The following is a 17305-nucleotide window of genomic DNA, read 5'->3' as shown; positions in this document are numbered from 1 at the left end:
GAGAGTGAGTCATGGTGACGAGACAGGGAGCGAGTGAGGAATCTGGCAATAGCTGGGAAGATGCAAGGGATCTGGTAAGAGGACAACGAGAGCTACTGCAAGGGGTCTGTTATGAGGGCAGTAAATTAAAGTGATCTTCTATTTTGACATTAAAAGTTTGAGTTCGGGTGAGTGGGCACGAGTGCTTATCAAAGCACTTTGTTTGTTTTTTTACTTTCAGCTGTGCTGCATAGCAGCCAGGCTGCTGTACAACATGGCTAAACATATCCCTGACAAAACCAACAGATTTTGTATAGGAGAGTCCTATTTGCTTTGCCAATGCTTGTTTAGCCTACCTCAGTCAAAGAGCAGGCGCGGGTTTGCCGGCGCGCACACAGAGCTCAAGGGAAAAAAACACAGCAGTGCACACGCTCCCAGCACCATCTGCCTTCAATTACCGGCACCTCGGACAGCTGGTAATTGAGGATTTATGTATTCTTCTGCGCGTGTCCGAACACTTTATGCAGGAAGTGGACATTGAAAAAATTCCAAAGCCCTATGGCGTGCTGCCTTACTTAAACACAGCCTTGCCTGGACCAATTACCATTCACATGGCAGAATACCACACGCAAAAACCGCGCGCTTTCTGGAATGCGGCAGCCCACAGCCCTTTCTGAACTTTTTTTTTTTATAACATTAGAGCTCGGAAGCCCCGCCCCACTTCGTGTGACGTAGGCCCGAGCCCTAAAAACGAGTGCATCCTCAGCTCAGTACAGTATTCCCTGAAAAAACCCATGTTTTCATTTAAAAAAGGGATGAGTCTTCATGGCCACCTGGTACACATCAGACCCACCACAACCCATCTCCCACCTTGTGCGGTTTACTTCCAGTCAAAGGACATTTCCCTTGCAGTGAGTATAGAACTAAACCAACTAAAGCCACTGACGTTATCAGGGAGACCCCATGGACACTCATGAAACACACACATTACAACTTGTGCAAAGTAATATACATGATCACTTATCCATGTTCCAGGGCTGCATGTTATCCAGCACTCCTATAGACCGACGAGTGACTCAGCGTTTTTTGCGCTGATTGTTTTGATGCTTGCCTCCCCTCATTTGAATGTAGGACTTGCATATATGCCTACCACATGCGGACCTTCCATTTTATGGTTTTGCTTACTTGACAGTATTTCATTTCTGCCAGTTGCTACTCAAGTCCTGAAAAAGACCTCGCCTCTTGATTTCTTTAGGGGTCGAAATGGCAACAATCATTTATTAACCATATATGCATTCATGAGTGGACTATTGTGGAACTTGAATATGTGATTTGAACTGAAATCCTTTTCTTTTTTATTAGATTTCTTGTCCTATTGGTTAAGATTATTTTTGTGTAAGTGCCTGGTTTATATCCTTTATATAACTTTTTTGTGGCCACTTTATTTCACTTGCACTGCACGTAGCACCTCAGCATTCTTTGGAATTATCATGTCAACAATTGGTACATTAAAATTTAAGTATACCAAGTTGTGTTGCCCAGCCCATCCCAACTCTCGCTTGGTTCCTTTCAGGGCGTGCAGCACCTCCTCTCCCGAATAATGAATAAGCTTGTAGCGTTGGCTTGAGCTTTGACGCTTGCCCAGACAACGGCATCAGGTAGTGAGTGACAGCCTGGGGTCGCTCTTGAGGTTAGGAGTGTGGGGCGCGCATGGACAGTGCGCGACACTGAGAGCGGCGGGCAGTGGCGAGAGGGGGAGGCAATTGTCAGGAAAACTCACACTACTCACACCCCAGACAGTGGGGCAAGAGACTGGTGGGGTAGTGTGGGCCATCTTACAGGGACTAGCCAATGGGAGGGAGAGCTGCCCCTCCCAAGGACCAGCACTGCCCTTGACCACTGGGCTTAGACGTGCTGCAAGGGGAGGAGGTTTAAGACAGGGAAAGTCAGGGAAGCATATTCCTCCACACCATTCCCCACCCCCGGGGCCAAGACGAAGGACCCCACTCCCCAAGGGTCAGATGGATATCGCCAGCCCCAGTGGGATATTGAACAGGCCCTCTTGTGGGCAAGGGGATAGAGCAGCTGCTCCTGACAATGAGAAGATTCACTTGACAATTGTATGACGGGTTTGTGAATGCGCTTTTCATGCATGACTTCAGAACTCCGTCATTTGAACGAATGCGTCTTTACCACACATTTGTTCTGTATGCAAGTTGTGTTAACGATTTGCTTTAGGGGGGCGCTGGATATTGGAATAGTTTAATTTACAATTCCAACTCCAGTCGCCGCAACGAATACCACTCCACCATTGCGCCCCCCCCTAAAGCATGTTGTTGCAACGACTTGCCTGCAGAAGGAATGGGTGCTAAAGATGCATTTGTTCTGTTGCCGGTACTGTGAAGGCACAGCGTGATTCCGGCTTTGTCCTATAGGACGTTTCCCCCGCTGAAATCCAGGTAAGACACAAAGTCCCCCCTCACCCGCCCTCAGAGGGCACCGGAGAGCAGAAACCAAGTGACAGTAAATACTGAGAACGAGTCGTTCCCGTTCAACAGGCTGTGTGATATGATATGGAATAGGGTAGCAGTAGGGCCTTGAAGACTGTCGGATGGAGGAGGGTGCCCATGCTGCTGGGTGTGGGAGGCGAGTGGAGGAGACTGCAATGCACCTTTGGGTAGAGTCAGTGAAACACTGGAGAAAGGGCACAGAGCCAAGGGACTAGCGCCTTACAACTGCAGGATAATGTCTTATACTGATGGCGTCCTGGCTGCGAGTGAGCTCACCCGTAATGGGGAAAATCCGCATATAATCTAGTGAAACTGACGACCAAAGTAGTTTATTGCGGCAGCGAAACACACTGGGGACTCTCCTGTCGAGAAACTGAAGAAATTGGACAAACTGAGGCGAAGATCAGCTTCACGGTGAGGCAGCCTGATTCAGCAGCAATGTCCCTGAAGTGGGGGAGGGGCGCTTGACTCCCCGTCGTCGATAATAAAAACAGAGCTCCGATGTAAACTTGTGAGTGTGGCCGATGGGGAAGCAGATTTAAGACTGACCTGGTTGCTGCCAGGAGCGACGTAAAATATAGTGGCAGGGAAGAATCCGAGTCCCCGGCGGGCCGCGCAGAGCACCGGCGTATTCAGGAATGGCCGCAGTTATCAAAGGGGGAACGAAATAAACATAAAACCAAGCCCCCCCACCTGCACTATTCTGACATTCCCCTGAGTACACTTGACCCCTACCTGTACAGCGGAGTTTGAGCATTTTGTCCGATGCCCGGTGGAGCTGCTCTGTTCAGCTATTTGAGGAGATCGGCCTTGGTTTATCCCCTGACCGTCACCTGCCCAGCCGGACACTGGACACTGTTTCTCCCCTTCTCCCTGTATCGCCCTCCACCCCTCTGAGTATTTCTGCCATTCTGCCTTTTCCTTGTCTCCTTTCGTCCCATTTTTCTGACCGATGCCCGTTGGAGCTTCCTAGAGAGCTATAGAGGAGACTGGCCTGGGTTATCTCCCTGGCCGTCACCTATCCACTCGGTCTTTGGGCTGACTTTCCCTTTATCTCTTTTCCGTCTTCCCCCTGGTCCTCTCCCTTCTCACCCCACCTCTCCCCTCTCCCCTCTCCCTCTCTATTTGTCTCTCCGGACATTAGACACAATTCTTCCTCGTCTCCCTGCTATGGCTCCTTCCTCCCCTCCTTTCCTATAAATTCTCTCAACCGCGTTGTAGGTTTACTGTACCTTGCTACGCTATTGAAACTGATGTAATTTGTAACGCAATTTTCCTCTGCTATAGCGCTCTGATGCATACGGGTCTAGCCAGTGCTTTATAATCCTTTTGATGTACCTTCTAATGCAACGTTCCCCTTGTTAAGCGCTCTGAAACCTCCGGGTCTAGATAGCGCTATATAACCTTTGCAAATCAAATAAACCAAAAACTGTTTTTTCCTGAACGCTGAGACCTGAGCAACATGGCTGATGACCGGTGGAGCTGCTTGACAGCTAATGAGGAGTTTGGCCCTGGTTTTCCCCCTTGACCGTCACCTACCCAGCCAGACATTGGGCATTGTTCCTCCTCGTCTCCCCGCTATTACTCCTCCTTCCTCCCCTCCCTCCTACGAATTATTGAAACATTGTTTATGTGTACTGTACCTTACTATGCTCTTGTATCTGATGTAACTTGTAAAGCAACGATCCTAAATGTAAAGCACTCCGATACCCTCTTGGGTCAAGTTTGCGCTATATAAAACTTTATAAATAAATAAAAATAAACTGGGAGCTTTCATACAAGCTGGGACAGCCAGTGAATGTGTCTTTCAAAGGAAGAAAGTTCTGCAATATACACTTGGCAGGGGATATCATACATCTGGAGTTGCAATCACAGAGGAAGTGTCCCACATAGTTGAAAACAATGTCCTTCAGTGTGGTACAGATAAGTACTACATCTGGGGGAGGCATCTATCAGGTACCTGGGAGAAGAAGCTGTTGTTCACCTGGGCTATAAACACTGCTGAGAGGCGTGTCGTTTTCTGGGCAAAGGTACTGACATATGTCCAAATGCCCGTACACTTGAGGATAATTGTCGTAAACCTGGAATTTTGTAATACTTTAGTTGAGGGTGAGTCATGCATGGAGCAGGCGAACTAAGGGCATCTATAATGCCAAAGTGAGAGAACTCTTCATTGCAAGGTAGCATTTATATTATTAAAATGTGTAATCAATCATTTTAAAATGTGTAATCAGTCTTTTTAATACTACATCACGAAGTCTACGATCTTCATCCTATGTATTTTTTGTGTGACTGCCATCTATTGTTTTATTTTACGTTTTCTTCTTTCTCGTTTGTATGTAAAGTGTAAATATGTACAATTCTCCTCATATAACGCACTTGGTTCTATTGTGAAGCGCTCTGACACATTTGGGTAAAGCCCGCGCTATATAAAAATGCATTAAATAAATAAATAACTACAAATCTTGATGAGAAGGCATTCATCTCGTGTAGTTACCATGTAAGAGTGTCTTAAAACAAAGAGGTAAGATGGGTAAGGAAGGCTGTCATACATGTTGATGTCCTTCCCAGCCCTGCACCTGGAGTGCACTTTCAGTGACGGAGGAAGTGCCTGTCATAAACCTGCAGGATGGGTATTTACCTATGCCGGTCTTGCCGAGTTTCCATGCGGAGTGAGTGATGTAGTTAAAAATTGGTTTGTTCTATTTGCCTCGATACTACCTTGATCGTTTTGAAATTGCTTTGACCCACGAGCTGCACTTTCCTAAAAAAGTTCTCACCGCGTTCGTGAGAATAGGGGTGCTAAAAGCGGGTTGTCCTGCAGTACGTCATGCACAGCATATACATTCTGTAAGTTACGTTATCACGCCAGCTTCGCAATACGTTAGTTCTGCAGCAATAGACGTTCGATAGCTCGGCAATCCATCTTGTTTGGGTTGCATGTGTGCATTCGGCTATCGATTCAAACCGGAAATGCCTGGAAGGCTGGCTGGCAATCAACATACGAGCCCGTGGAGCAGTGGAAGGGAGAGATACTGCCGGTGGGAACACTTACAGGGAGCGAGATACAGCCGGTCGCTACACATACAGGTAAACCAGCAGGACTAGTCCCCCTCAGCCCCTGCAACTCGGTCGTTGCAAAGGCTCGAAGGGTGCTGGAAATTAGTCGCCGTACACCTATTTTCAGTTGGTTTCAGCTTGGGTCTACGAGCTGCTTCTTATCGCTGTATTGAGGCTTATCATTAGGTCGTTAGAGAAGATGTGCTGGTGAATCGGAAGGATTTTGGTGGTAAGTGTGCTGATATTTGTGAAGTCCCCTGTCTTCAGTAAAGGGATCAGTGGGCACATGAAGTAAGCATTGGTCGTTGTTGGAGATTCATTGACTGCCATTAGTTAGACCTGCGTCCACGGAGCGTTTAGACTGAACCGACTCCCAACCTATCCATGTCTAGTCATACCGACTACTATGATATCCCCAGGTATTGATGCCAGTGCAGCACCGCCAGATAAAGCTGGACAACAGCTTCAGAAATGTGGGTGGGAGGATAGGGGATGGAGTCAGTGACAGCCTTTGGGCTGTCGGTACGTATGCGTAATATTTACAAATTCATCCACCAAAGAAATTAACAAATAGGAGAAATGTCATAACATAACTCTTCCGGTTTACTTATTGATCTAACAAGCAGATCTTATTTTATGATAGTGGACGGTTATAGAGAAACCGCACCTGAGATGTTTGTATGAATTAGGATATGCTAGCTTATAGAGTTAATGAAATGCAATCTGTTTATCGTTAGCGAAAAAGCAACAGACATTGCATTATCTGCAAATACGTAACTATAGAGAGTCTGACAATATGACGCTTTAAACAAAAAAAAAGTGCATTTGAACCGTGCAGATGTGTGCACTCTATGGAGTCGTGTGCGCGTTATCATCGTTTATTACTCTATTATACATCGTACGTAATTGATGGGATACAAATATGTATACAAAACTGTGCATAATTCTGCAATTCTTAAGGAGTTGAGATTATTTTATGCGTTTAAAAAAGGACACTTGAGTGACTGCCTACAGGTGAGTCATGGCATCAGAACTCTTTCTCCACTAAGACCGTTCAAAAGTAGCCTTGGACCTTAGTTAGTACACATCTTCCTTAAAACTAGGCTCAGTATTTGCGCATACATTGAGTGAGCTTTGCGTTATAGAGGAGAAGGTTTGATACTTCTCAACATTTGCTGTTACACACTTACACTAAAATTGTCTTGTGATCTAGACCAGCTTGGTCGAGGACCTTTGCCTCTGCTATTCCATTATATTGGATTAAGGCCACCAGCGTTTTATGCCCTTTTTGTGGAAAAGTGAACACATTAGACAGATTTATGAGCCTGGTGATACCAGCTATTTAGCAATTATCTGTACGTTCAACTATGTTTTTTGGCTTGCAAAATGATGACAACATTAAGAGAGTTTTATTTGCTTAAGTGGAGTCTTTCCTAGGATTTAGGGTGTATCAGGCCTGTAATGATGAGATTCCAGCGGTAACTGTTAAGTTGCTAATAAAATCAACATAAATGTAATGAAGTTATATTGAAAAAAACTATATCTGTACATTTTGATGTGTATGAGATTTGCATCTGATTTTTAAATGCAATAGGCTGTTAAAAATCGTGATTGTTTTTAGTTTTAAGTACAAAACTACGTTACTAATCTATATTTAATGTATAAAATCATGGCTACCCTCCTGTAAAATTATATCCATCTCAATAAAATACTACACACACACACATTGGCATTTAAACATTTTTAAACCAATGCAACAGGAGGCTCTGTATCTTAGGGTACTTGAATATAATGGTTGCCAATGATTCAAACTCATTTGATATAATCAGCAACATCAGTCTTGCATTTTTCATCCCGCAAAATAGCCTACAACAACGCCAACTGAAAATTGGCTCAATCTGAATTGCATAAATACTAATAGCGCTTCTTGTTCAATTATTTCATAAAGGTTTTCTAGGGGTTACCTAACCTGTCATATTTTACCCATAACTCCAATATGGGTACTTGCTTGGCTACTGGGCAGAAATGTAGCAACATTTTACAAAACCCTGTGTCTGTCACTTTATCAGACATTTGAAGACCACTTCCTGATTTTACCATCCAACAGCAAATTCAAGACCTCGAAATCCTATGCCAGTCACCCATTGTTAAAATAATGAACAGCTTCATCGAGCACACAAGTCCACTGTAATTATATAATCAGTCCATCTCTTAATGTAAAGACTATGATTTCAGTTTCCAGTTGTCACACTTCAAGCCGTTTTGTCTTATTGCTAACATGATTTTCATTGTTAAGGTGTGTCCGCCACGAGTGTCAGGGTTAAAAATTAAACAGAATCTCTTATTATGCAAACCGATTTCCTTAATATTAAATAACCACTAATATCCCTCACCTTGTGACAAAATCATATATTATAGACTAGCAATTTTGCAATTCAAATAGACCTGAAATTAAACAGATACTATATTGGTTAGAGTGCCTGTTCAATCAATTAATCAATCGATGTTTATTGTTATAGGTTAATAAAACAATATTAACATGTACATTAATATCATAAAACATATCAAACTTAGCTAATCACACTTTTTAATTAATAGATCCCTTTGTCAGTTGCGGCTGCCTAATATAAAGTGCATTCTGACATCTGTCTAAAAAATGTAATATAAATGTTAAGTATTCTGTTATCAACCTTAATTAAAATAGGTGCAGTGCAATTTGCATGCATTTTATAATCGTCTGCGCGCACTTAATTGATGCACGGTGTTGCATCTAGGGTATCAGTGCTGAGATCACAAGAAGTATTAAAATGACTTGTTGCTTAATATTATGTGCCGCTAAACCATCCTGGATACTCCACACTTTCCGATAGTATCTCTAAGATGTATGTTGATGGCAGTGTCATCCTAAATATGGGAGAAGCTTGACCTTCGGATGCCAAGCTTCTTTAAGTTCTCAACTATTCGTGTACAGCTGTTTCTACAGTGTCATCATTAAAAGACTTTACGTTTTTTAAGGGGTGACTAGGCTAAAAACGCCTAGTCACCCCACTATTTGTGCTAGAAAAAAGGCGGTGGTGGTGAAAGAAGGGTTATAGCGCTCAATTGGGAGTTACTATATGGTATTATAGCAATTAATTTGATACTCAGCACACAATGGATAAATGTTCACCTGACATGCGTAGGTTGGAGTCTCAATCTGAGGTTCTATGTACATTTATATGTAGTCATCCAGCACACGTACGGAAATTATGTATCCCAGTTGTATAGCAATAATGTAGTCTTCAAGCGTAGTTTATTCAATGTTGATCTTAACAAGTTGTTTATTGTAATCTTCAAAATAGCCTTCAGAATAGCCAACGCTTGTTTCGTCGTAATCACAACTTCATCAGGGCTCCATATCATAGATATTCCAGGTAGGCACTATTTGTGCTATATTTATGATTGTCAGATTCAGTTAAGTAGTTTCCCATGCAGTGTCAAGAATTTAAACAGTTTACAATTAATCTTGATCTGTAGGATTGAGGCTCCTGATTATAGCCATCCGGCATGTTCAGATCTCCCGTTCATTAAATATAGATTTCACTACTAATGTACGAGGTTCCTTTAAGGCTGGGCATATGCATACCAAATGTATAACATCTTATTTTGGAGCGCCGCATAGTCGGCATGATTTTAGGCGTTTGTATCTCAATGCCGGTTGGTCAGCCAAGGATAGCAATATTCCTTGTCGAAGTGCCACTAGCTTTCTTTTTAAATGTGCTAAATATGTCGTACTGAGATATTCTGCTGGTTTTAAACTGTTATAGGATTGTACTACCATCCAGGCATGTGTCCGCGAACTGAGTTTGTACTTATCTTCAATTAAGGAGTGTAGTTTAGCTACTTTGTTGATTGCATGACAAAATGTAAAGTGTGATAAATTCAAGTGCCATAGATCAACGGTGTAAGTTTCTTGCAGTGATGACCGCAAGTATTTACTGTAGATTGAGTGTGTATAATTCTCCAGAGACTGCCGCAATGCACTGACTGGTGTACTGTTTTGGTTCTTCTGTATTTTGTGCCATGTTTTAATAGTAAGACATCTTCTTGGTATATTTTATTGCATTAGACCAAATTCCAGTCGTACTTGCACTGGACAAGGGCTCAGAGGAAGACTAGAGACTTTCTTGTAGATGGTTATTTGTAGTTTGGTCAGAGTTGAAGCATCGTTTTGTGCATGAGTGCGCTTGCATACGCCACTATTGGAAGTTATTTTGCAGTGATAACGGCCAATAAAGGTTTAAAAGAAGAGCCGTCCAACCTTTCTGTAAGCCTACAAACGTCGTGGGTCATTGCCTTACTTTTTTCACCATGTGTTGTTTGTGCATCAAGAAACTGAACCTTTTGTCTACGGTAAAACCCAGGTATTTGTAGCAGCTGACTTCCTCTAGAATTCCGTCTTTTAACGTGATCTTGAGTGGAGGACCAAGTCCATTCCACATGGACATTTTTGTGTTTTAGTTGTGTTTATTTCTAACATATTTACCATGGCAAATTCCGATAATTCTTCCAAAGATCTTTGTAAACCCACTCTCGTATGGCTCCGCAGCACGATGTCGTACGCATATGACAGATGCTTCAAGGTCAATGGGCCTAATATGGGGTGATGCAAGTTTACTTGATCAAGTTATGGCGATAGATCAGCCATGAAAAGATTGAAGAGGTGCGGAGCTAGGACGCAGCCTTGTTTGAAGAATATAGTTGTAGGTATTTGTCTGCACAACCTCGACCCACCCGTCAACTTAATTTGAATCCAGGTTTGGGTGTATAATTGCTCAATAGCTCGCTGGGTTTCATATTGTAGGCCCCACAGCCTTAGATTTCCCCCCCAACAGCGCTCTACCTACTCGATCGAAGGAGGCCTTCAAGTCAATGAAACCTAAAAGCAACTTTTTTTAAATGCTTACTTTTGCCTGCAATTGATGTTACTGCTAGTGTTAATAGTGATCCTGTAGCCTTTTTGAAAACCTGTCTGGTTGAACGGAATTATGTTGTTGGAATTGGACCACCCCACCAGATCTTCAAAGATCAGTGACGCGTAGTATTTTAATTTTGAGTCTATGAGGGCAATTAATCCATAGTTCGGTGGATTTGATCGATCTACTCCCTTGAAAATTGGGTTCAATATCAATCCTCTCCAACTGCTGGGTATCAGTCCGGTTGCCTTCACCTTGTTGTACAATGCCATTAGCGGACAGGCCCAGAATTCCGGATCTAGTTTGCAAATTGCCTGCTGGATGCCATTATGACTCTGTACCCCATGTCTTCATCCTGTCATTATTACTTTTGCCACTTTTGCTGCAGTGTAGAATGGCTCCCCTGATATGAATGTTGTCCCATTAGTTATCAGGGTGTCCTGATTGTTTACCTCCCTGCCAATGTTTTTGCTTCGCACAGAGGAACATGTTTTGTTAGCAAAGGTCTTCATCTGGTATTCTGCCCAGACTTTTTCCTGAATGCTTGAGCTGTTTATTGATCTTACTTCCCTACCAATGCCATTGATCGTTGCCCAGAAAGCTCCTGCATTTGGTCTTTTGAAATTGAATAAGAGTTGCCCAAAACTCTTCAGTTTTTGCTTTTTGTTCTTTCCGGAGTTGTTTTTCATATAGCTTTTTCAGGGTTCTTATTTTTTCCCATGTTTGAGCTGAAGCACTGGGCTCCCTGACTTTCTGGATTTCACATCTAAGTTATTTTCTTAAAGTTAGCATTTTTGCCATTAGGCCCACTGGTCTCAGCGTTGATTACCTCATTTTGGGCAAGGGTACAGAGCCGTATTTTAACAGTTTTGTTGTAAACATGAAACAGACTTTTTTTGGATTTACGTTTAGTGTTGTGCTGGAATCCAGAATTGTGTGACCAGTTTAGGCGCTTCAAATTGGTTGACTCTAAACGCTACATTTCTGCCAATCCCTGCAGATGTTTCACTGGTTTAAGACTCAGCTGTGGAAACCCCGCAACATCAGTAAAGATAAGTATTTCAGTCACAACACCTCAAACACAAATATTTGAGAAAACAATTGCTGAATTATAAACATCTCGAATTGCAGAAGTCCAAAATTACTTACTCACCCCATTATGACATGTTCACATTGCCTCTCCATCACCATGTATGATAGTGTAGTGGTAGTTAAAGTAAACCCATACCTACCCAAAAAATCCAACCAATCACCAGTATCACTAATTGCTTAGTGTAAAGCTAAATATAAAAGGGCAAAGAAAAGAAAGTATTTGCCCAATAGTCCAACCAATTCAAATATGCCTAAGACAAGTGTACAATGAGAACCATGTATCCACTCGCCTATTAAAAATATGAATCCTTCTTACATAAATAGTATCTCAACGTTCTGAAATATGAAAACAACAATGCCATATAGGTGTCTGCTTTTATTACTTAAGCAAAGTTACAACTCCTACACTTGGTGTGTGGTAATACAATGTTTAATCTGCCAAAGGCTGTTAGAAAGTATTTGAAGACGCTCGCGTAGCCATCAACCAGAGGGCACTCCTGAGTTTATTCCCTCATATGAAGCAGCATCCAACACAGTTGCTATCTTGCCATCTTTAAATAGTCACAGCCATCAACAAAGGATACTTGATTCGCCTCCCAAAGCGTACGCCATTTTGGAACCATAACCAATAAGCTACAAATCCTAATCACAATGTATACTGCAAATAAGATAAGTGAACCCATGAATACAATACAGTTAGAACAAGTGATAGTATAATCCAAATCTCAAGGATCATATGCTGACTAGTATATACCAAGATGATTAATTTCTTCATGTGATGCAGCATTTACTCTGGTGCCCTCTTGCCATCATTAGGTGATAGGAGACAATCAATAGGCGACACTCTGATCATCGTCCAAAACATGCGCCATCTTGGGGAAGATAACCTCTCAAAGCAATCTCAGTACAAAGTAGTACATTCAATTTGAATTGACGAGTACTAAATATTCAGTTTGTGTTAATTCAATGTAAACGTCATCTCGTATGCATATTACGGCCCCACCCGGCTTAACCAGCCTAAGCAGTTAACTGCCACCATCAAAGCATTAGCAATACAGAGTAGCAGTATTCTTGAATTTCATAAAATTTGGGTCGCCATCACAGAATTCTGTATCCTATACACAAATGTTGTTGACATGTTTGTATATAATTTATTTGTGTAAGACATTCGCCATCTCTGATTCGTTGCTCCTTTTAAGCTTACCATTACTATGAAATACTATTCAACACTCCTATAATAAACTTAAGATTCCATTCAGTCACTGGTTTGTCTAAAGCTAATCAAATTCATACATATAAACTAAAAATAGCCTCCTAACCAACCATTACAATTATTGTAAGACTAAATAGATGGAGAGGCAATTTGTATTGTCACATCACAATACAAATTATTAGACTCCTAAAAAATATTGTAATTCATGATCAATATTAAACCCTTCTTCCACTGCCTTTAATTTCACAATCCACATAGCTTCAAGTCATCTAAGTAACAATTCTCTTTTACAACTCCTAGGATCCCTGTCAACATGATCATACCATAAAATTGTAAGCTACAAGATTGATTCTGAGGGATATTTGATATCACCTTGTTTTAGGACCCACAAGTGTTCACTAACCCTCTCTCTATATGATCTGATCTTACTTCCCACATGTTTTTTGTGACATATATACCAAAAATGTGGTACCGCAATTCATATTTGTGCAAAACGCAAATTCCTGACCAGGACCATAACAAAATAATTTATTCTTATCCAAGGCCCATCTGCACATACTACAGTGACTGCATTTATCAAAGCTTCTGGATCTTTGAGTCAACCAGTTCATCTCTTCCTTTTGTATAGGGTAACTAGGGCTAAGGATGCTCTTGGGAGAGCTTCCCTTGCGGTAAGTAATATCTGGCCGGTCTGAGAAAAATCCAAGCAGTAGCTTATCTGACTAAGAACCAGAGTTTGCATGAACACTTGTAAAGTTTGCCAGAGTTCCAATTATAATTAGTGATCAATTACACCTTTTTGGTTTCTTGTGTATTCTTTGGAACCTTGTTTACACTGAGTGTTGCATTCCGATCAAGTTTCTATATAAAAGTCTTAGCAGATCGTACATCATATTCTCTCTTTATAAATGTCTGCTCCACTGTAAATAACTCCATCTTGCGCTGTATGCATTAGCTCATGCATTTCATATATTATTAGGCTAAAGACAAAGTATCCCCTTTTGGGTGAAGGACCTCCCAGAAAACCGACATTCTATTAACAATCTATCTTGCATTGCTTACAGCCAGTTCTACTGTAATACAGGATGTTCAGTTAGAATTGTGTTGCCTATTTGTCATCTCCATCATAGGTCTCTAATTTATTTAACTATGCACTCATACCCAACATCAAAACTTGTACCACATTGGCAAACGTAGGCCACATAAACTTTAACCAGAAATGTTATGGTTTGTCCACCATTATGTTTGTCGAACACTTGTTCACATCTTCCCTCTAGGTTTATTCATTTGCCGCAACGAATTAACAGAATTTGTCATGTAAAGTGGTCATATTTGTGAACTAACTGCAGGGGCTCTACATTAATGATGATTAGATGAATTTATAAAGCGCAACTGTTACCCTATTACAGGTGTTGTGGCCCGACTAGACTGACACAACACCTTGTTTACTCAAATAGCTATATTTTCAAACCATTACAAAACTTTAGACAAATAATTTCACCCCTTAACTAAAGTGAGAGTCAATTCTACAGTTTGGGAGGCCGAAAATTAAAGGCCTGATCGCCTTTTCGGGCCAACTTTATTCAGGCAAGAGTAAACAAAAAAGCATTCCCTGTCTGTAATCAATCAATCAGGGGTTTTAGAGCACACTACTCACCCCTAAGGGTCACCAGGCGCTGGGGGTGGGGGGTGGGGGGTTGCGAGCAGCTCTGTTGGTCATTCGAAGAGCCAGGTCTTGAGGTCCTTTCTGAATCTATGCAGTGTCTGGCTTCATCGGATGCAGTGGGGGAGTTTGTTCCAGGTCTTAGCCGGTAGTTTGGAAAAGGATCTACCAACTGCTCTGGCCCTGTGTATGCAAGGGACCTTGGTTAGGGTGAGGGTGCAGAGCAGAGGTTTCTCTTGGGGGCATGGCAGGAGATTCGTTAGTTGATGTATTAGGGTCTAGTGTTATTTGAGGGCTTTGTAGGTGTGTGTTAGCAGTTTGAAGGTTATTCTTCTTTTGACGGGGAGCTAGTGGTGGTCGCTGTGGTGTTAGGTGATGTGGTCGTGTCGTGGCATGTCGAGGATAAGTCTGGATGCGTTGTCCTGAACGGACTGGAGTTAGTGGAGTTTTTTGTTGTTTCCGGCGTAGAGAGTGTTTATGTAGTCCAGTCTGCTGGGGATGAGTGTGTGGGTCTTCCAGGCGTCGGTGGGGGGATACATTTGAAGGTCTTTTGAAGCACGTGGAGGGTGTTGAAGCATGAGGAGGACACAGCGTTGATCTGGTGTTTCCTGGTAAGTGAAGAGTCGAGCATGATGCCGAGCTTCCATGCGTGGTCATTTGGGGGTAGTAGGATTCCTGAGGGCGGGGATCTACCAGGTGTTGTCCCATGCGGAGGTGGTAGTCGGTGCAGCGCATAGGTCTGAGATTTTTCTGATATAATTCCAGGGCCCAGCGTGCAATATGCTCATTGGGGTATGCATGCAAGTTTAAACAGTATTCTTTTATTAAGGTAACCAGTGCCAAGTTTTCAGTACTGGGGTGGTGAGCTCATAGCGTTTTGCACCAGACAGTTGGTAATTGTCAGTTGGCATAAGTATACCACCTCTGTCTTATCCCCATTTAACTTTAATACAGTGGCACACTTGCATTTTTTACTGAATGCCTGGAATCATAGAAGTTTGAGGCTGCTCTAAATTCAACTATCGAAACAATAACTTGGGTGTCATTATCATAAGACATGAGCGATAGCCCAAACTTTTCTATTAGTGTGGTGAAAGGGGAAACATAAATGTTGAACAAAGTAGGGCTTAATGTCGAGTACTGGCGCACACCAAACACACTAAAGATCTTTCATTACAGGTGAAAGTCGACATTCTGTCCATTTGAGTATTTAAATATAGGAAAGAGGAGAATCATTCTAAGGTTTTACCTTGCATTCCTGACATCTGTAGTCTCTGATTCAAAATATACTGAGAGGCTGTATCAAACTCATCGCTAAGATCGAATAACATCCAACACATCTTAATGTTACCCAGAACCGATACTAAGCTGCTGTCCATGTGGTAAAGTAGTCTAAAACTCATGTGCGTTTTATCAGGCACCTTATTAACCTCCAGATGAGTTGACTGTCGATCTTTTTTCCTAATATTTTAACAACAAAAGCAATCTTGAGATAGGCCTATAACACCTTAGGAGCTTCGTAAATAAACCTCCCCAGTGCTGCGCTGTCCATTATCCAGTGCTGAACTGGACGTCCAGCGGTCGCACGCAGCACTGGGGAGGTAGTGCCCGTGACGACCGTTGGCCGACGGCAGCACTTAAAGGGTTAATTTTTGTAATCTAAAGGATCTGTTGAAGATTTCTTCAAAATCAGAAGAATTTGAGCATTCTTCCTCCATTGAGGACAGACTGCTGAATCGATAGATTACATGAATCATCAGAGCCAATGTGTCCACCAGCAGATGATAGCACGTGATGGGACAATTGTCCAGCGGCGAGCCAGACTTTATTGATAAAATCAAATCTTTCACTGAATTGACCTCTAGTGGGTCAAAACATGATAATGTTGAAAGTAAAGCAGCCTGAGAATTTATAGGTACCTCTAACCCAGTATTCGTGCTATTAAATGTGTTGCTAATACTGCTTAACTTTTCATTTAAGAACTCTGAGAACGATTCACAAAGCTCTGTAGAAGCACCAATCTCCGCTTTAGAGAGAGAGGGAAAACAGAAGAGTTTTACTACACAGAAAACTTCCCGGTCCGAATTTTCACCTTCCAAAATATTTGTTGGAGTAATCTATCTTTTTTTTGTCAACCTACAAAGTTTTATTTATTTATTTATAAATTCAGTTCAGATGTATATGCTGTTCCATCTTCCACATACAATCTTCTCCAGGTTTGTTCTAATTTCTTACAACAGCTCTTTGCATACATCAGATCAGTGGAATACCAGGGAGTGGAACAGTGCTTCCTTTTTAAAATTTTTACTTTCATAGACAAAATAGAAACTAGCCCATTGTGCCCCACTCATCAACCTTATTCACCAATTGAGTTATCTCCTCTGTGGACTCCTAAGGTAAGTATTGGAAATCCCCTAGGGCCTTGGTGAGCCACAGGTGTCTGGCAGAGTAACGCCCAGCAGGACCTCCTGAATTATGTTCTAATTGACTAACCAATTTGAAAGGTACCCTGTAGTGATCTGACAATAGCAGATTAATAGACGTTCCAACTACCACAGAATCACTTGTGGTGAAAATAAGGTAAATCAAGTGACCTTTCTCAGGTGTGGGTGAAAATACTTGTTGCTCAAGATTCAAAGCCATCATAGTATAAAGCAAATCCTTAGCATCTCACTTAATAACCATATGTTAAAGTCCCCCATCACACACAAATTAGAGGACCCTAATAGATATGGTGAGATAGTAGCTGTTAAGCTTCTCCAAAATGTATTAAATAAATAGGAGGCCGGTATAGTAAGTGACAAGTAACAGTTGCTTTGTCTGAAATTTGAAT

The 17305-nt window shown here is 42.0% G+C and overlaps 1 protein-coding gene across 3 annotated transcripts in view; it reads left to right on the top strand.

The window, feature by feature from the left end:
* The first annotated feature begins 5457 nt into the window (after window positions 1-5457).
* Window positions 5458-17305, top strand: part of TANC2 (tetratricopeptide repeat, ankyrin repeat and coiled-coil containing 2) — a 2511073-nt gene continuing 2499225 nt past the window's right edge. For all 3 annotated transcript variants that reach the window (XM_078645079.1, XM_078645080.1, XM_078645078.1), the window contains exon 1: window positions 5458-5579. The gene's annotated coding sequence lies outside the window, so the exon portion shown is untranslated. The remainder of the gene's footprint in view (window positions 5580-17305) is intronic.

This window comes from Lissotriton helveticus, chromosome 5_1, assembly GCF_964261635.1.
Source record: "Lissotriton helveticus chromosome 5_1, aLisHel1.1, whole genome shotgun sequence".
NCBI classification, from domain to species: Eukaryota; Metazoa; Chordata; class Amphibia; order Caudata; family Salamandridae; genus Lissotriton; species Lissotriton helveticus.
Note: the sequence above shows the minus strand (reverse complement) of the source record. Positions and strands in the feature narration are given on the sequence as shown.